The 21106-nt window shown below is 38.1% G+C and overlaps 1 long non-coding RNA gene across 1 annotated transcript in view; it reads left to right on the top strand.

Moving 5' to 3' along the window:
- LOC140136811 (uncharacterized) overlaps positions 1–20633 on the top strand; it is a 30137-nt gene extending 9504 nt beyond the window's left edge. The window contains exons 2-3 of the long non-coding RNA XR_011856769.1: positions 5867–5914; positions 19898–20633. This is a non-coding gene — a long non-coding RNA (uncharacterized lncRNA). The remainder of the gene's footprint in view (positions 1–5866; positions 5915–19897) is intronic.
- Positions 20634–21106: the final 473 nt, after the last annotated feature.

The raw sequence follows: 21106 nt of genomic DNA, 5'->3' as shown, positions 1-21106 counted from the left end.
TGTAATCCAATATCTGTGATTTAACACGATGAATTACACCACATCTTACATTGTACACTGGAAGCCATTAAAGACCAAGTTATGTTACTGTCAAAAATAGACCAATTATGTATTTAAAATGAATAATGATCAACTTTCTTAATGTCTTCACCATCATATTATCACAGAAATATTATTGAATTTGTAAAGATTGTGGGGTGTACCAAAGAGCATCAACTTAGTTTTGCTTCTAGATTAATTTAATTTAAGAGTAAGTTTGTTAATCTTTGTTGTGGTTCACTCCATTTTGAAGATTTAAAGGATCTGACTAATTATCAAACAGAGAGGTATCATTGTCAATTGTTTGTCCCTGGAAATTTTCTGTGGGGGCACTCGGCTGACCCCTCCCCCCGGCACCCCTGGCTACGCCACTGGGCCTTAAATCTGATACGGAACAACCGATGTTTACAGACTGGCATTCTGTTATTGAGATAAGACTTAAACCATTAAACCAGTTGAGTTCAAGATCAATGTTCGAAATATGCCTCAAAAAGTTACAGGCCAGCCGGACTTGACCTTAAAAAGTTACCGGCCAGCCGGGCCGGCAACTAGATCCCAGTCAGAAAAATTAGCGGCCAGGCCAAAAAGTTATAGGCCAATGGCCGGCTGACCGGCCCTATTTCGAACGCTGTTCAAGATGTTGGTGGTAAATAAATTGTGCGTGGGTGAATCAAGAATGAATGAAATGAATGAATGAATGAATGAATGAATGAATGAATGAATGAATGAATGAATGAATGAATGGTGTGTGCCAGTGCCCAATTTGTTATGTATTTTAGGGAGAGAAATTGAAAATACAGATAAAATATGGAAGGTAAGCCAAATGTGTAAAAGTAAAACTTGAGGAGACACTTAAATAAAAATTTCATTTGAATGAACGCAGCTGCCAACAGCTTTATGCGATCTGACCGTGGAGCCATGATTGCATGGCGCGTATGATGGCGTATCATTTCAAAATACAACACAAACGCACGACCATGGATACAATGAAAATACAAAACCAATCATGAGGGAGTTGGCATGGTTGGATTCACTTCCACATTACGCACGTGTACGCGGGCGTTCATCACACAGTGTACGTGGACAATCGTCACGCTGTTGGGCGGCTATGTTCTCTCAAATGAAATTTCTACTATAGCTGTGGGCATATATCTCTGAATCTAGAATGCAAATGCACTGCTTGTGTGCCTACCTATGGTCATGCACTATGCCAGACCATTTGATACTTTAGACAAGTTCACAAGTTTGCCAAGTGAAAGTGACTTATGAGCGAGCAAGCTCAGCTACTGGAGTTGCATTGGAATCTTCAATGCTGATTTAACATGATGAGATTTGACAATTGGAAGAGACAGTAGCGGTATCCACTCTGGTGTCAATATCTTAGGATTATCTTTGCATGAGACCTTCTGGTGCAGTCTCATTTAAGAGACCAAGCAAGAGTGGACATGGGGACATAGTATAGTAGCACAAAAGAGTGGACATGGGGGACATTGTATGTACAGTAGCATCATAGATCTTCTAAATATAGATGATCTATGGTATAGTAGCACCAAGAGTGGATATAGGGACATAGGAGGGAGGTACAGGCCATTTTTTGACAATTTTGCTATGGGATTTTTTAAATTTTCAAATTGATTGGGGGGAGGGGGGCACATGCCCCTATTTACACCACTGGGCTTGTGACTCTTGAAGTAAATGGGGACTTAAGGGTATTTAGCCCCACAAAATCCTGCGATTTTTTTTCTTCAAAAGTAGCCCCCCCCAAAAAAAAAGTATTTTGAGGCCTGGCAGAAACATGCACACACAGAGCACACACATTTTCTATTCAAGCAAGGCCGATTTGTTGAACACATACACTACAGTGGAGGACAATTTGTGCGTTTGTCATCATGGCTCAAAGTCAGTGACAGACTTGAGGTGCAACTGCCAATGTGAACATACTCAGGCTTACATTACAATATCATCATGTATCAGCTGATCGTATCCATTGCCATTTCAGCTTCCACGTAAACACATTGTTAACTCAGTTGAGTGGAGTAAAATTGTTTTATTATTTATCATTTTACTGTTAGTTGGCTGCAGGGGATGTAAGCATGGTAAGGCCGTTGAACGGGGCATCGGATTTATTGTGGATTTACTAAATGAGCATCTGTAATTTGTAGAGGGATATGTTTGTAGGTGCAAATTGTAATGCCAACGTTGGGATACCACACATATGAGATCGGTTCCCACTAAATGTGAGGGAAGTCACTCCTGCTGTCAACCTTCTTCACTTGATGGCTTGCCTCATTTTTGCTATTTTGTATGATATAGGCCTATGCCTATGCCCGCTGCTTATGATTGTACTTTCATTTGGCAAATGATCTGTTATCCTCATATCAAGGATTCCACTCACCAAGTTCAAGCCCAATCAGTTTAAAGCCTTAATCTTTTTTTCAGAATATACCTTTATTTTTCTCAAAACCTATTTTTTGGCATATTTGTAATACTTTACACATGTATGTTCCAACTTTAATCTATGAGCAAACTGTCAAATTCACCCTATTTGTAGTAAAACGGGATGATTTTCTGTTGCAAGTTGCAAATCGCAAGTAGTCTCCTACGAAGCCAGTTTGGCTACACTCCCTCCACACGTGGAGGAAGCGTAACCAAACTGGCTGCATAGGAGACTAACTCTGAGGCCGCACTCGCCGTCCTAATCCAAAAAGTGCAAGATATTTAATAATGATTGCATATTAACTATTTTACCATTTTGGAAGAAAAAATGAAAAATCTAACAATTTAAGCAGATCGTACATTAAGGCTTTAAGCAGGGATGTGAGTCCCCCTCTCACATCCCTGGTTTAAGTTTAAAATTTGACCTTTGACCTCCGATTACATCCAAGTATAGTTTATAACACTCCTCATATCTTTTGGCAATATTGGGATCAAAACTGATTTTTATCATAGTATATTCAAAATTAAGGGATGTACTACTGTATTAGATCAGGTGGGGAAATTTAGATGCTACAACTAGATCTAACAAATCCAAAAACAGATTGTTGAAAATAGAGAACGTTACGATTAAAAAAACCAAATTGTCTCCGCGAGGAGTTAGTATAAAAACAATTTGTCTCGCCGAGGTGTTTAAATTTTTTTGTCTCACCGAGGTACTTCATGTTTAACAATTTTTTTTTTGTCATAACCCCTGGGGTTAAAACCCCAACTACTCGGCCCCCTTGATATCTAATGGTGGATCCCTGAATGTTGTGTTCATCTGTCTCGTGTTCATCTGTCTCACAGATCAGGGACATGTGTTTCATATCATGATCTCGACCCTGTCCTCAGAAAGTCCATGTTTCTTCACTGTGGCATACATGCACATACTTAGTAGTATTTATGTACAGTCATATTTAATAGATAGTAATGTTTACTTCAAGGAAAAAACCCTTTTTTGGGAGAATTAACTTTTAAGTAGGGTCGGTTTGTCAGGATTTTTTTTCTCCCAAAGTGCAAACTGTGGCAAAATGTGGGTCCATCGGGCCTTTAAACATTTTTTGTGACCCAATAGAAATAAATTTATAAAATAATTTCAATTTTAATATAAATAGCTTCAAAGACATGACAAAATGTTATTTTAGTTTTGGGTCAACTTGGGGTATTGCGGCTAGGAATATATTTAACCATTTATCCTCTACATGTACACATGTAGCTAGTCTTTATAGCCTACACATTTATTTAAAAGTAATTTCGGTAAAGAAATTTGATCAGCATGAAAGAAACTAATCGTTCTTGCTGCGAAATTCAGGCACTGTAAATATGGCCCCTGTAGCTTGTCCAGTATGAAAAAGATTATGTATACATGTAGAAGAGGTTACAATTGCCAGCATGTATTCAGTAAAGCCCTTTAAACTGGTGATTGTTTGGATTTCTTGCTTGCTGTGAAATTGTGTTGAATTGTAGAACAGCATGTAATCTCATGTCTTGGTAGTTTTCTCAAAAAGAACGAGGAAATTGGTTTCTGGTATATTACATTTTTCATGAATTTTTCAATGGGCAAGTGCACCAGCCATGTTTCAGTGATAGTGGTCTGGACCAGCAATTGTTGTGTATGTTCATGAAGCATACATGTACATGGCCTATGCATTCCAGGGTCTATGGTACAGTGTAGCGTCATATACATGTATGTAGCCGTGGGCAGGTATAGTAGGGGTCATGAGCCCGGGGTCATGAGAAGGGGCTTTTGTTTGCTCTAGTTATCTAGGGACCAGCAGCTCTCCTTGCCCTGCTCAACCTCATTGAAAATGCTGGCTTAGGAATCACAGTTTACCCTTACATTTTTGTTTGAAATATTCAGCCGAAAAAAATATATTTTAAGGGGCTGTGCAATAAATTATGAGCCCTGGGTGGGAGGGTAAAATGGGGGGCAATTTTGGAGAACTAAAAGTGTATGGGCAATTATTGGCAAGCCGGGGGGGGGGGGGGAAGTGATTTTTGGCATACATTCATGTGGCACCTTTTAAATAAAATGCTCTATAAAGGCTTAGGAAAACAGTACTGGGAGGCAAATAAAGAATATTTGGCAGGCCGATGGGGGGGGGCAATTTTTGGCGGGCCGAGAGGAGGGGGTGCAAGCAATTTTTGTCAGTCCGTTTGAAAATTTTACCCCTGGGGGCTCTTAATTATTGCACAGCCCCTTTAATAGGCTGACTGGTTCTGAATATTCACTATTTAGTCTTTCTGTTGAATAAAGTTGACCTGTAATTAAACGTTCAGTTCCTATATTTTCATTTAGAAACTTTCAGAGAAAAAAGTTAGAGCAAACATAGGCTAATTTAGAATTACCCTTTGTCATGTAGAACCTGAACTAAGAACAAACTGAATTTAAAACCCCTTTCCAAGAATAGACCAAGACTTAAAATTACACGTACCAGGGACGTGGCAGGAAAAGGCTTTAGATTTTGACTGCTAAATGTGATCCAAGATAGTAAATGATGATGTGATGTGTGATCATGATAAATGGGGCATTTATGTCGCTTCAAATTATTGTGAGATTAGACCAAAATAGACCGCAAAAAGAACAAGTGAAATATGGTACAGGGCCGGATTTACCGTTGGGCCAGATGGGCTCAGGAGCCCCAAATTTATAAAAAGGGCCCCAAAATGAAGATAATATTCTCTTTTTCATTGTTAATTTTTGGCAAGCTTCATTTTCAATTGTATTTTGCCAAGATATGTTGTATGTTATATGTAATTCCTAACACTGTATGGGTCAACTTTTGGCAACATTTCAGCTTCTGTAAATGCCAACCTGGACTCCACGCCTAAAGGATCGCGCTGCGTGATTAGAATCTTGCCCAACACTCTTCAACATTGCCAGTGGTGAAAATTTGGACTTTCATGGCTCGGAGGGGGCGCAGAATCGATGCTGAATTAGTCAATTTGGTGCCCCCTAAGGTGGCGCACAGGGCACATGCCCCCCGCCCCCTGTCACTACGCCACTGAACATCACCTCACGGTGAGTTGGGCCTCCAAATTTTGGCCTGGCCCAGGGCCCCCACAAAGCTACATCCGGCCATGAATATATTATGGGCATTTTAGGGTTTGATGAAAATGTAACATTTCGGAATTGATAGTAATTGTTGTGCAGAATCAGACAATTATTTCATTTGTGCAGCACTGCAATGTCTTAATGTTCTATTTCCATGTTTTATTTACCACATAGCCTATTTATTCAGGATAATGTCGTCAAACCATCATCTCTCTGGAGAGACAGGTTGCCTTACAGTTTCCCTCCTCTATTCCAACCATTGAAACACTTTAAAAAAATTCTTTTTGCCTGCTCCAGTATAATACAGACCATGGGACAAGTGGAACTAATACAAGAATTGGACAGGCAAGCAAAAGCATGTTGCCAAGGGCCAGATGGCTGAGCGGTTAAGACGTTGCGCTGCCCCCGGGGGGGGGGGCACATCAAAATTTTTTGGTGGGTATGCTCCCCCGAAATTTTGAGGTGGTGGGTCTTTGGGAGCTGTCGGCGTACCAGTAAAAGGGGGTTTTTCGGAGCTGCGAACCGGGCTGTGAACAAGTAAAATGGGGTCTTTTGGAGCTGAAAAAATTCAAAATCAAGGGTCTTTCTTGTTTTTTGGTTGAAAATCGCCTGAAAAAAAAAACAAGCAATATGAGGACTAAGCAATTTTGGGTCTTTTAGAGCTGAAATTATCAAAATCAAGGGTCTTTTCGGAGCTTTATTTTGGTCAAATATAGGGGTCTTTCGGAGCTGTGAAACCCAAAAGGGGGTCTTTCGGGGAGCATACCCGTATGGTCATTTGTGTTGAGTGCCCCGGGCGCTGCCGGCCGGGAGAATACGATTGGCGAGGGTTCGAGCCTTGGGCATACCTTAGATGAGAATTCTCTTCCTCTCCCAAAATGTTCCTAGAAGGTCGGAAATCGTACAATTGTGTTCAGTTGCTTTACAGAATAAAATTGTAGAATTTCTTCTCACCCCCATACACTGCTTAGCAGATGTGCAGATATAGGTAGTGTGTGTGCAATGTCTCGTGGTTCGGAAGTCACATAAAGCCGTTGGTCCTGTGTACAGGAAGAGTCAAACCCTGTGCACGTTAAGTATCAGAAAACTTTTCAAAGGGATGGGACTGCCGAGATGGTCAGTCGGACGAGGATAAGCAAACAACTTATTTTCTTGGCCTAATTTTATAGTTTGTCATTTCAGAGTGAGTTTTAAGCTTACTTAATGATTTTAATAGGAATTACTGGTAATCGTTCTAAAAATGACCTAATAAATACCCCCCTTTTGGAAAATGCAACGCCCCCGGGGGCGACTATTCGATGATATACAATATATTTCGGGCAAACTGACATATTGATAGAGCAGAAAAAATCGGGACACGGTAGGATTTGAACCCAGGTCGAGAGTTATACCACTGGACTACCCGAGTTCCCAGTTGAAACACAGATTATTACCGTACTGACGCGAGTATAGTCCCACCTTTGAATTTGTATGCATTTTGAAATCATTAATAGAGTATGACATAAAAAACTTTTAAAAAAAATATTTTATTTTTTTTAGTTCGAGTATAGTGCCACCCCCAATTTTGACAAATGTTCACCTAAAAACGGGGTGGGACTAGACTCGCGTCAGTATGGTACATGTATCCGTTCAGCCTGATTTCAGAGAGATCCATACAAATGGTTTGAATAGGTTATAGTTTTTGATGATTCGATCAGTTCTGCTATATGGATTGGTACAAATGTAGTAATAGCATTGTGAATTTATCTTCTATGCTTCAATGATTCTAAAATCAATGTTATGAGTTTATTTGTATTTAAATAATTTTGCATTATTGTTTATAGATTGGGGCCTATACATTGTATGCAAATAAAGAGTGTGAACATAAATGGACCGTGAAAATTGTCTTATTTGTGTACTGCATGAAGTGTTTGATTGACAGCTACATGTGTTAAAGGTTACAGCTAGATCATTGAGATCATCTTCATCATATCTCATCTTCAAGTAGAACGTGCAACAAATATTGTTTACTTAATTTTTGGTATACCTTGTGCCTATTTTTATGCCTCCACCGAGGTAAAATGTTTTCTAGTTGTTTGTCATTCCGTCCGTCAATCCGTTTGTTGTCCGTCCGAGGTTGCGAGTGCAATTTCTCGGAACTGGTAAAGGCATATAGTGATGGGTTGGCAATTTAGTTGGCAGTTTTCAAATTCCAGTAGGTTTTTGTTGCAAAATATTATGCTAATTTGGTAGCTCATTTGCATAAAGATGCATACATTTTATTTTTTTTTTGATTGGATTATTTTTATTATTATTTGGAAATGTAAGCATAACTAGTAATTTTGAAGATACGTTGGAATTCCTTTCACCATTCTCTTTCCAAAAAGGTACTTTCATATATTTCTTTGTCTTTGTTACAAAATAATTTAATAAAAATAAGTTAACAATTTTTCAACCAGACACGATCCTGTGTGCATCCTTAAAATATTTCTAATAGGCTGGTGGGGTTAGATATCCAGGATGAAGTTGGTCATTTATGCCATTCATCCAATACTATAGTTTTTTCAGCCATTAAATTAGTCAAAATTGCTTGTAAATTGATCAAGCAATGTGTAATTATTAGTTTAATTAAGTTCAATTAATGACAATTAAACTTGACTTAGTTCTGCTCCTTGGTTTTTAATTGCACAATCGGATATGCTCATGTAACCACAAATGGTGACTTTGCAGAAAGTTTTGAAAAAAAAATGAATGTTGTGTGCTGTACGTGCTCAACACAAAGTTCCTCAAATATTGGGAACTATCTATTCACCTATGGCCCACTTCATGACCTAGTGAAGGTCTCTAAAATCCCATTGATATGCTAAATTTTGTCAGCTTTATTACCAGCAAATCTGTTTTCTTTGTAATTATTTGGCTTCTTCACGGTTCATGTGAATGCGTAGGTGTTTACTTCAATTCTTGTTTGTTCGTGGACATGCGACTGTCATGCACACCATAAGCCAACCAAGGTCATGTCACGTCTGCACTTCTTGGTCCAAACACATCAGAAGATAGCATTGAATATAATGTTACCTGGAATTATTTACATTGCTTTAAATTGGGAATAATTGTTTTAGAACCTCTCTGCATCTAGAAAGAACAGTTGGGTAGTTTTATTTTCATCCAGCAAGGATATTTCTTTGTAACTTATGTCAGAGTGTTAAGGTAGGTGAATATTGTAATTGTGATATTTTTAAGCCATGTCTGATTTCTGATATTGTGTTGTTACAGGAGAAGTCATGCATGATGCAATATTGATACAAGTATACTAGTATTAGCCTGGAATATATGTTTGCAGAAGGGGTGCATTAACTTTCAGTTTTGCTGTGTTGTCAATATTTATTTGGTATACGTGTTGTCAATAATATTTGGTATATATTTACTTGTTTAATGCAAAGTTTGGATTTTGTAAATGTTGTTTTTGATAGCTATAAGTTCTGGGTGCTTGTGGTCTGGATGGCTTGAAAAACCTTCCAACTATTAAAACTTTGATCTGCCTTCAAAATGAGTTTGATATAAAAAAAAAAGTCTTATGTTTAAAATTATATCAAGGTAGATTGTCTTCTTGACTTCTTCACATATGATAAGGTTCGAGGTTTGACCAGTCCAAATATTTTTCTTGCCCCCCCAGTTCCCCCCACTTTTGAGGGGAAAAGCCAAAATTACGTAAATTTCAATATGTTTACACATTTCATGATCCTTTCTTAGCCCACCTAAAAAATTACATCCCCTCCCCCCCCTGTTGTTGAAGTTCTGTATACAGTACACGCCTGTATTTTTCCAAGTAATTCGAAGTCACTCAGTACTTGGTCATGATGATGTGATCATCAATATGGCAGCCAGTTTTCTCTATATAACTAACCCAATGTCTGCTATAAGCCTCCAAGTTTCTTACCCGTCATCCTGCCATATCTACTTCTGTAGTGCAGTATCAAACGGGGGGAATCATATTGCAGTGTCAAAACTGAACAACTTGGTAAATGTGGTTTGCATTGTGTTTGTGTGAGATACATGTGACTCATAGGTGTTCAAGACATTGTAAGAAGCTAAATCTGTATGTTGTTTCATGGTGCATCATGTTGCAAAAGACAGCTTCACGACTTTATTGCTCTCCAACTCAATACTTGCTGTTCCGATACCCTGCTGATGTTAACACAACCAACTAGTGTACCTATATTTTGGCTGGTACTAGTATATTGTCATCTCTTCCAGTGAAGACGTTTTATAAATTAATAGCTTTGGAATATATGCAATATTTGTTATGGTTGACAGTAGTAGAGGTAGGTGATCAACGTTGGTGTAAACCAAACATACTAGTATGTCAATCTTGTGATTGTCTATCACGACCGGGCCTATCATTGATGACGGGATGTCGTCATGCATGCACCATACTTGTGTATATTATGTACATGTCTTGTTGAGTTGGTGTGCAGTTGGGACTTTATTGATGGGTGCAGTAACAAAATCCGAATAAGTTTTTTCCAATTGTAAGCCGAACAAACTACAGGATTCAGCAGCATACTTAACAAAGTGAAAGTTTAGGGAGCAATCGCTATTTACGCCAGGGAACAGAGGATTTTAGGGGAGACGCAAAATTTTTTGATTGACTTCAGGGGGACGTGAAATTTTCACCTTAATATGGGGGGGACATGAAATTATATATAAGGAATGGAGGATTCAAGGGGGGGGGGACATGGAATTTTTCCTTTGATATGAGGGGAGGATGCGAAATATTTGTGCGAAAATATATGAAAATCCTCTGTTTCCCCCTGATGTAAATAGTGATCCCTCCCTTATTCTATGACCACGATGACTAGCATATTCTGTAAACCACTTTTTATTCAAAAGTTTCAAATAAAAGGAAATGAAGTTACAACTCACAATGCCACAATTTCATTGTATTGATTTAAAATATTGTTACCTCTGGGTGAACTTGTCCCTAATGGGAATTACCAGTGGCACTAAATGACTTGTGACAGACAACTCTTGATGTCTGTTTCCTGCCTATGGAACGTACTGTTAGTCTTGATCAAAGACTTGCATCATAACAACCCATGGTTTGCACTTTTTTACTTCCAGAGATACATGTACTGGTACTATAAAAGTAATTTTTTTTTGTTTTGCACATTTAATTTTTGGCCCCCACAAATTTCACAACTTTGTGTGGGGGCTACCTTAATTATGAATTGTGAAATTCTAGTTGACATCCCGTCATTTGCAGTAGCTGTATCCGTTGATAGTATGCAGTATCAGAAGTTGTTTTTAGGGGACAGCTTTATTGACAAACAGAATGAGCACTGTACATGTACAATTTTGATAAAGTTGTGATGTACGCTATATATTTTAAACATAATAATAATGAGCGGGCTAAGGTGCTTCAATATTATTATAATATGATTGTTATAATAGATTGTGTAATTGATTGATTGATTGATTTGATTTATATTTTAATTTCCAAGGGACTTCTAAGGCATGATCATACATTCAAGTAAGCATTTTGCGCAATAGTACAAAGAAGGGAACTTTTGTATATATATCACCTGCATATGAAAAAAAACCCAAGTAATTGGTCTTTTTTCACTCGCCGGGCGCGATATGAGAGTATCTCGCTTTGGTTATCAAAAGCAGCAAAAATGGGAAAAACTGGAGCCTTAATTGCACAGATGTTACTCGAAAAGGGTAGCTAAACTTAACATCAAGATGCCGACAAAGAAAATCAGTTAAAATGAAGGCAAAATTCAGGTGAAATTGTACTCAAAAACTCCTCAAAACGTGTGCTTTTTCTTTGGTTTTTATCCAGGCCTCTTGACTGAACTGTACCGGTTTGAGATCACAGTGTTCATAATCACTCTTAACACTAAAATACTTGCTTTGGGTAGGAAAACACCTGTGTAGTACTTGCTTTGGATCCATTTTACATTAAATGAAAAATGCTTGCTTTGGGTACTTTTTGAAAGTCCTTGTACGTTGTTGATGTACAACTTTGAATATAAGTGCCTCCTCCTCGCTAAAAAGGTATATTGCCAATTACACTTTGCATACAGGTAAGTACAGTACCGTAGTACGCAAAAGAATTTAGGTACCAGTTAGAGGTGGTGGAATAATTTTGTGTACCCCGGGGTGGTGAATTATAGGGGGCAAAGATTTTTGGCAGGCCAAAAGGGGGGGCAAGCATTTTTTGGCAGGTCGAAAAGGGGGTCAAGCGATTTTTGGCAGGGCGAAAGGGGGGGGCAAGCAATTTTTGGCACAGATATTTTGGGCACTATTTCTACATTGTACCCTAAAAAGGTGTAGGAAAATGCTATAATTAAAGACAGATAAAAAGAATTTATCGCGTCTGACGTCATCTGTCAATCAAATTTGAGCACGGTTTGTTTACAAGTGTCGTGATGATGACTTGCTGAACGCGGATTTATAACCGGGCGCCTTATTGTTAATTTTGCACCTTTCGACATGCAAACCATCTCAAAAGTTAGGTCTTTATAGTAGGAAACTTTCTTAACCGAAGGCACCATGTCCACAATGCCTAGAAAAACTGCTTTTTGCCTTGTAAAAGTACAGAATTTTTCGCCATTTGCTGCTATTCTTTTTCTCCGATCAGCACCAGATAGATCGGTCTTCCTTTTACGCGCTGATTAACCTGTGTTAACCAGTCAAGGATCGTAATTGACAGTGACATTAGACACGATAAATTGTTTTTATCTTTGTCTTTCATTATAGGAACATGTTCAAATATTTCCTGCTCGCTGCGCTTGCATAATATATGATAAGACAATTTAAGGTTTTAAATTTTGGTTCTCCAAAATCTTGCATGTGTAAGGGAGGGGGCAAAGATTTTTTGGCACATCAAAAGGGGGCAAAGGTTTTTGGCATGTCAAAGGGGGGGCAAAGATTTTTGGCACGGCCAAAGGGGGGGGCAAGCAATTTTTGGCAGACCAATTTGAGAATTCACCACCCCGGGGGTACACATAATTATTGCACCACCCCTTATGTTCACCCCCTGTATATCCTAAACAAAGACGCACATAATTGGAGCCAGCAGACAATAGCTGCATCTGTTAGCTCAAATGTTAGACCTCATTCATTGAAATTGTTCAAGAAATAAAGCCACAACGATACAAAATCCAAGGAAGATGCAAATTCAAAAGTTGCAGTTTGCTCCTTGCATGGCCTATTGATTTGCACCCCGGGATTTGCACACAAAGTGTTCTCGAACAAGAAACGCCATGCTTGCATTGATTAGCATGTTAAAACTAGCGTTGTGCTATAACACGAAAGTGCAACTTTTGATTTTATTCCTTCCTTAGGTTTTAGATCACTGTTTGTTTAATTCTCAACCAATTTCAACAAATGAGGTCTTTTAAGACTCAGAGCTAAAGAGTGAGGTTTTTTTGGTACTTGTTTTAATTATGACATATATTTGTCTTTATTAGGATATATCTGGGTGAACAAAACTGGTACCTTAATTCTTTTGCGCAGTATACACACTCTATATTCAATTCGGGTCCCATCAGTTTGTCAGAATTATGAAGATTGAATGACATTTTGATTGTATTTTATGCTTTAAAATTGATTGTCAAGATAAATAAGACCATTTAGAAGTATTATTATAGGATATGCACAAATTTATGTTCCATTATGACTGAATGTCCCAAAGGATATTTGATGTTGTGGGGAAAAGTCGACATTGACCAAGAAAACTGGCATCTTTGTTTCAATCACATTTCTGAAAATGAAGTGAATCATCATGCCGAACTTGATCATGTTATAAAAATTGAGAGGCAGATCACGTCCCAAGAGACTGAAATAGTACGTCAAAATGTTGAGATCAATTTGCATTTTGTATAAGAATAAGTTGGAGATGGATGAGCTTCAACCACAATTATTATCTAATTATTTCTGCCCTTTTCATAGTTCACTGACTGATACGTCAAAACTGTTTTGATGATGTCTGTTACTGTATACAATCATGTAGACCTATCAATAATTTTTTATTTAATTTCCTTTAGGAAAGTTCAGGAGTTAAGTTTGTCACAGTCTATGATTTGATTTATAATTTGTGTTCATGTCATAGTCTATTAATGATTTCAAAATGCATTGTATATTTTGAAATCATTTATTAATGAACACAAATTATAACTTTGCATATTGAAGGCACAAAATGTTTTATTTTTATTTTTTTAAGTCAACCATGAATGATCCTAGCATATTTTAGTTCTAGGTCTGGGACTAGCACTTTACTCGAATGTGGGACTATTAAAACTCATGTCAGTACTGTATGTGATATTTTCATTTATGGCAAAATAATGAGCAATAAGATTGTCTGTTTACTTTGCGCTCCGATAAATGTCAAGTATTCCATTTATTATTACAGTCCAAGGTTTATACAGAAGCTGAAAAACATGATTAATACTATTGAATTGATTTTACCTTGATCAAATTACATTTCATTTGATTTGTCATTGCATGATTGATTGCCAATCACATATAAATACAGATGCATTAATTCTGATGTGGAGGGGGGGGGTAGGGGGGTTGTACTCACATAGTAAAGACATACAGGGATGTGCCCCTCCAATGGGTAGGTTTTTCACGAAAATCCTTAAACATGGGTCTATGTTTTGAAGAAAAAAATCCTTACACATAGGTCTCCTTTTTAAATTTTCTGTGCTATGCATGAAAAATATGTTGCTTTTACTATTTCAAGCTCAAATCCTTAGATATGGGTCCTTATTTCCTTATAAATCCTTAGATATGGGTCCCAATTTTCGGAAAATCCTTAGATATGGGTCTCTATTTTCGGTAAAATTACCCTTGGAAATGGGTAAGGGTTCAGAACATCAAGCTGCACATCCCTGTCGAAAAATAATCCAAGTACACCCCGGTGGAGGCTCAGATTTAGGGAGGTGTTGCTGAGAATCTAAAAGTGGACCCATCGCTATACCAATTACCGTATATTCGCCCCCGGAGGCGCTGCATTATTCCAAAAGGGGGAAGTTTAATAGAGGTCATTTTAGAACGATAATTCCCATTAAAATCGTTAGGTAAGTTTAAAACTCATGCTGATATGACAAATTATGAACTTAGGAACGGTGACCTGTTGTTCACTTCCGGGTTTAAGATCAGACTTTCGCCAACTACAGATGCCATTTAGCGACCGTGTGTGCACCTTGGTAAGCTTACTACACAAGATAACATGAAATATGTAACATCTTGGTTGGGGGCGTTTAATTGAAGGGGGCGCCTATTCGAGGATATACGGTATTCTAGAAATTTGGATCTATTGATAATTTGATATACCAAAAGTCAACATGGCTAAATTTAACACAAATTGTCAAGAATTTTTACAACTTTATTTTTGGTAAAAATGACCCATCCTATACCAAAATAAGTTTTAAAAAAACATACTGAGTAAACCAGACTTCTCTTTTATTGTGCCATACGATTGAGCTGTTTTGCTGTCTCTGTTTATCATGCCTTCCGCTGCCTGGTTTTTGTAGCCGAATAGAAAAGCCAGAGAGCAGATTACATTGTATTCTCATTGTTCATGAACATTATAATAATATTGTGTTATAATTTTCTTTATTTTCTGCCATCCATAATGAGAGCTTGTATTGAGTCTAGGGTAAAGGTGACATCACTCAACAAGGATGAGTGAATGAAGTAAGAATTTGATATGGAAGAAACAACTTCTTTCTCATGTCTTTGTCAACACACAAAGTGACATCTATAATACAATAATGCTCTTGTCAATCGTGACATGAACACATATTTCTTGGATGTTTTTTGATGGAAATGAGCAAAATGAACACTTTTTTTGCTACATGAAAAGTGCTGACTCTAAGGGTTATTAAAGGATAGCTTGTATTTTATATTGACATGGCGAGGAGAGCATGTTACACTAAATAAAGACAGCTTCTGCAGTGGACAGTGGTCAGTCCACGAAATCCACCTGTGCGAAGGATTTCAAATGGATTCATGAGTGCTTTAGCTGAACTAAAGTAATGCAGAAATGGACAGTCAGTGACATTCAACTGGTTCTGCCGTGGTCATTCAGGTAAATAAGATCTGTTCAGCAAAGGATAATGGACTGGACTGAAAAATAGTAATTCATTCATTTTTTTAATGGATATGGAACTAAAAGGAGGGTGATTCCGCAATGGATAGTAAATTGAAGAAAACCAGTTCAGCGATGAGTATTGAACTACAGAGGAACACTTCAGCAATGGATATTGAGTTGAAAAAGAGTGCTTCAACAATGGATACTGAAGTTAGAAAAAGAAGTTCAGCAATGGATACTGAAGTTAGAAAAAGCAGTTCAGCAATGGATACTGAAGTTAGAAAAAGCAGTTCAGCAATGGATACTGAAGTTAGAAAAAGCAGTTCAACAATGGATACTGAAGTTAGAAAAAGAAGTTCAGCAATGGATACTGAAGTTAGAAAAAGTAGTTCAGCAATGGATACTGAAGTTAGAAAAAGTAGTTCAGCAATGGATATTGATTTAAGTAAGAGCAGTTCAGCAATGGATATGAGTGTTTCAGTGACAGATATTAAGCAGAACAAAAGTGCTTCTACGATGGATAGTCATATGAAAAAGAATATTTCAGCAATGGATGTTGCGATGGATAAGAGTATGGATTTTGAACCAATCAAAAGTGACTGTGCTATGGATGTTGATTTTCACAAGTGTGATTCGGTTATCTGGATGATGGATGTAAACAAGAGCACATAATAACAGACTATCTGTATCAAAAAAGTTAAAATTCTATCATTTCTACCAGGTTACTATTGAGATTCGTCACATTTGGTGCCAAGAATAATGTAAAGAGGTATTCAATTTTTTTTGTGCGCAATCAAGTGTGCATTGCTTGTGGATTTGAACTTGTGTAATATATGTACTTAGGAAATGCGTCAACAGTAACGATAGAATTCAATTCATTCATGAAGTAAGAGAGAAGTGCCCCTTTAAAGATTTCAAACATTTCAACCTTTCAGGAACCCATTGACATTGATCTGCCTGGCAATGCCATATTGTCTGTAGGCCTAGCATGTTGACTGCAGGCCTAGCGCTATAGGATCCACAACATGCTCATCTATCAGGGCACAGTTCTTTAACCCCAATACATTTGTACATTCATTGCATGACCTTTGAAATTTTTAGTACAAAAACTCATACTCTGCAACTTGAGGTCAAATTTTGCACTATGATTGTTTTAATTGAGGATATTGAATTATGTCATTGGGATGAGGCTATTGTGGTCCATAGTGTAGCTAGCTAACCCGTCTGCGCATCATCACACTTTGCTATTTTGTCATAAGTATCGACTAATGGTGATGTGGAGAAGGTGTGTAAGGAGTGTAATTATGAGGTATAACACATATATCTGCAAGGAGTGCTTCACCATGATGTGAACAATAGTTTTCTACATTTTGTAATTAATTGTAAGTACACTTATTTTATAATTAAGATAACTAATTTGTCTTTTTGTTTTGTTTTTTCTTCATTACCATGGCTTTATATTCAGAGGGGATATATTTTAAAAGGTCATTTCCCGGGGGCGTTACATTTTCCCAAGGGGGGCGTTAATTCAAGGTCAATTTTAGAACGATAATTCCCGTTAAAATCATTACTCCATTAGGTAAACTTAAAACTCACGCTAAAATGACGAACTATGAACAAGAAACACTGACTTCTTGTTCACTTCCGGGTTTCCAATCCAGATTTTCGCCAAAAAGTGACGCTATTATCAATCGACCATGTGGGCAACTTGGTAAGCTTACTACACAAGATAGCATGGAAATATCGGCATTTTTGAAACATCATGGTTGAAAATAGTGGTGGTGGGCGTTTATTTGAGGGGGGCGACTATTTGACGAAATACGGTAATCTAGCATAACTGGCAAACACAAAATACTCCTTTAAATACAATATCACTGTTCTATTATAGAGCAAAATATCTTACCAATAACTGATGCAGATATTTCTGTTGTTCTTTTTACTATCAATGGACATACCAAAATGTTGCAAGTAAGATCTGTAGAATATGGACCTAGCGGTGTGACTGACTACAGATGTAATGTTCAGCACATGTTGCCACAGACACATTTTTTCAGAATAGTACGAGAAGAATTCTGTACCTTAACAGGAACCCTGCTGTAACAAAAGTGCTATCATAATAGTGCTAAGACTTGATTGATTGTGATATTTTAATATTGTAGTAGGAAGGGCACATTTTGGTGTATGTTCCCCCGGAATTTTGAGAGCTTTGGGAGCTGAAATTATTAAAATCAAGAGTCTTTTGGAGCTCTATTTTGGTCAAATATAGGGGGTCTTTTGGAGCTGCGAAATCCAAAAAAGGGGGGTCTTTCCGGGGGAGCATGCCCGTAATGGTCATTTGTGTTAAGTGCCCCCGGATTGTAGTCATATTCATTTTTAGCCTCGAATGAAATTTGACGTCACTCAAAAGCAACAGTTGAAATTCAAATCCTTTATAATTGTGTTATGATGCACCGGCATAAAACAGCCGGGCCACTAGACCAAGATTAATATCAAAGAAGTTTACTTGTGGACAAAACTAGCACCGCAGGTCAATACAAATGATTCATAGATCTGAACTTGCTGTCACTAATTGAATCTTCAAGCTTGAAATAATGCACAATTGAGATTTACCATGCCATGCTTTTGTGTACATGGTAAAATGCTGACAGACATACATGTATGGATAATAAGGGGACAATTATCAATTTCCTCCGTGCCGTGTCAGCTACTATCCGTATCCCTGTTAAGCCTGCATGGTTAAGTAAGTGTGAAAGGTTGATACTGGATCATATAAACAAGGCTGGTTTGATGGTCAGTTTACTGGACGGTTTTGAGCGTGAAAAAGAAACGGATGATTGGATATATGCCAACATTTTGAGTAATTGTTTTCAATCTTGATATTAATTATTGATGATTTGTATCTAGTTTGAATCTGTTTGTGGTGCAAGTTAACGTAGATATTGAGAAGGTCAGGAACAGCAGGAGAAGGCAAGTCTCATCATGCACACCTGTGCACTTGCGGTCTGTCTGGATGTTTTTGCTATGTATGAATGATTAAGGCATTTTGTCAGCTCAATTCAATGATACAAGAAAGAGCAAGTGCATCATTAGACTGCTTTGCATTCCCTTTTTGATAAACAATTCACATTACTTGTGCCATTCTATGAAACGCAACACATACAGTGACCGCTTTGCCCGGAGAATAGATGTCGCAGTTTTCGGATGGGAGTGGTGTCGCAGTTTTCGGATGGGAGCGGTTCTGAACTTGTAATCATTGTGAGATGAGTTGCTATTGAAGAATTTCCAAAAGGGGCTACAAAGTAGACTAGTACATCATTTGATGAGATCACGTACAGTTGGAATTTGGAATATTAATGTTCAAAAAAATATTTTTAAAACAAGTGTGACATTTCTGTTTACTAATTATTCCAAGCAACACTCTTCACATTTATCAAAAATATAAGCAAGTCAATTTTAAGGGCAGATTCAGTCAAATGTAGCAAAAGTCCAAATTGAACATACATGTAGACCCGGTCCATACGAGTGTATTTTTCTCCATTTATTACAATCGTATTACAATAGTATTACGACATGAGTACCGTGTGTCCGCTTAATGTCGTCGGCATATCACAATCGTGTCACATTCGCAAATAATGAAAATTTCCATCATTGGGCCAGTTTGTAGCATGATCGTGTCGTAATTGCTGACGAAAATTACCTGTGTGTACGCATTTCGATCGTTGTATTTATGTGTACTCAATGGACTTCGTAATTGCTGTGCCGTGTGTATAACCAGAATTTATTATGACACAATGACGAGGTGCTGACCGTGTGGACGCTCTCATCATTCATTTATCATAATTCGTGTGGACTGGGTCATAGCCAACATCAACTCATTTTGCTTGATTGCATAACACATTTTATCTTTGATTTTTAATCCTTCTTTTATCATTTCTGGCTGTAGACTTTCAATGTTGAGTGACCTTAGGGAACAAACCAAAAGATCGATGACGTCCTATAAACGTAACTTGTTTCGTTTCTCAGCCGACCCCCTCCCTCCCTGCCAGAAACGTAATAATGAAATGTTGAAAATTTTGACATAATAATAATAATGACACATTCTTCAGACCGATGTTTTTGTACAAACGTAATCAAGTATTTTTACCCCCTCCCCCTAAACGAAACTAGTTTATCAATCTTTTGGTTTGTTCCCTTACACAATCGATAACAATATGTTTCAACTTGAATTGTGTGTTTTTTTGTTACAGACACTTACTGATGTTGACTTGATGACGGAGCAATGAGAATACACCTGCTAGGGCTCTCCCAGTTGCCAATCTGGCCATCAGGGAGCCACCGCCAACCAGACAGACTCAATGTCGCAGCCATTTGGCCGCCTCTACCAGCCGCAGCAAGTCCTAAGGCACCCAGGTGAAATACCCCACTTCAGTCATGTCCACCCCACCCGTCTGAATCACGGGCATTCATTGCCGCATAACGGCCCTCCGCCACAACACCGAAACGGTGTGCAAGTGTACGCCTATCCTCGACCGCAACAGCGATATAATAACTACAATAACGGGTATCATAGCCACCAGAACGGATATAATAATCACAACGGTTATAACAACTACAACAACGGTTACAACTCTCGCGGTAGAGGAAGGGGTAGAGGGAGAGGAAGAGGTGGTGGTGGAAACGGAGGAGGAATACGAGGTGGTGGGAACAGTGTAGGAGGAGGGGGGAGGAATACGGGGTGGTGGTCACCCTGGTAGTGGTAGAGGACGTATAAATGATGATTTGGAATGGGACAATTATGATTTGGGATTGAGTGCAAAATCAAAAGGACGAGGAAGGAATAATTCAAATGCATTCTCACAGCATCGCAGCGGTTCTTCAGGCGAGAGGCGCCGGAGTTGGAGTGGGATGATTACGACCTGAGGCCTAAAGAAGAAGAGAATCAAGAATCTCTGGATCTGCTTCTGTCAGACGGATTCTTACCACTGGTTCGAAAAAATGATTTTATATAATTTTGCCGCATTGTGTTAATCAGCATGGGTAACATGGCATAGTTAAACAGAAAATACTAACATTATAATAGACATAACATTATTGGGAACATGAGCTTGCAACTCACATCACCCGATAATCTGAACCCCAGATGCTAATCAAGTTGTAGTCTATTCGCCCTTTGCACAGATCCGCCATCTTGATACCAAAACGAGGTTCTCCCTGCAAATATATGCGCAAAATGCCCGGGCAAAATGTGCATTTTTGTTTCTTGCACTTTTGCGCAAGGAGGCTTTGCAATGTGTACATGGTACACAGAGCACACAATTTGTGGGTATAACCTCGTTTCGAGATGACCGTGATATCGCCAAATACTTGTAGATTAGGCACTGTTTATGTGATCCATGTAACATGACCTTAGCATCAAAAGCTCTATCTATATACAAATTTCAACCAAAATGGCAAAA

The sequence above is a fragment of the Amphiura filiformis genome, chromosome 17 (assembly GCF_039555335.1).
Source record: "Amphiura filiformis chromosome 17, Afil_fr2py, whole genome shotgun sequence".
NCBI classification, from domain to species: Eukaryota; Metazoa; Echinodermata; class Ophiuroidea; order Amphilepidida; family Amphiuridae; genus Amphiura; species Amphiura filiformis.
Note: the sequence above shows the minus strand (reverse complement) of the source record. Positions and strands in the feature narration are given on the sequence as shown.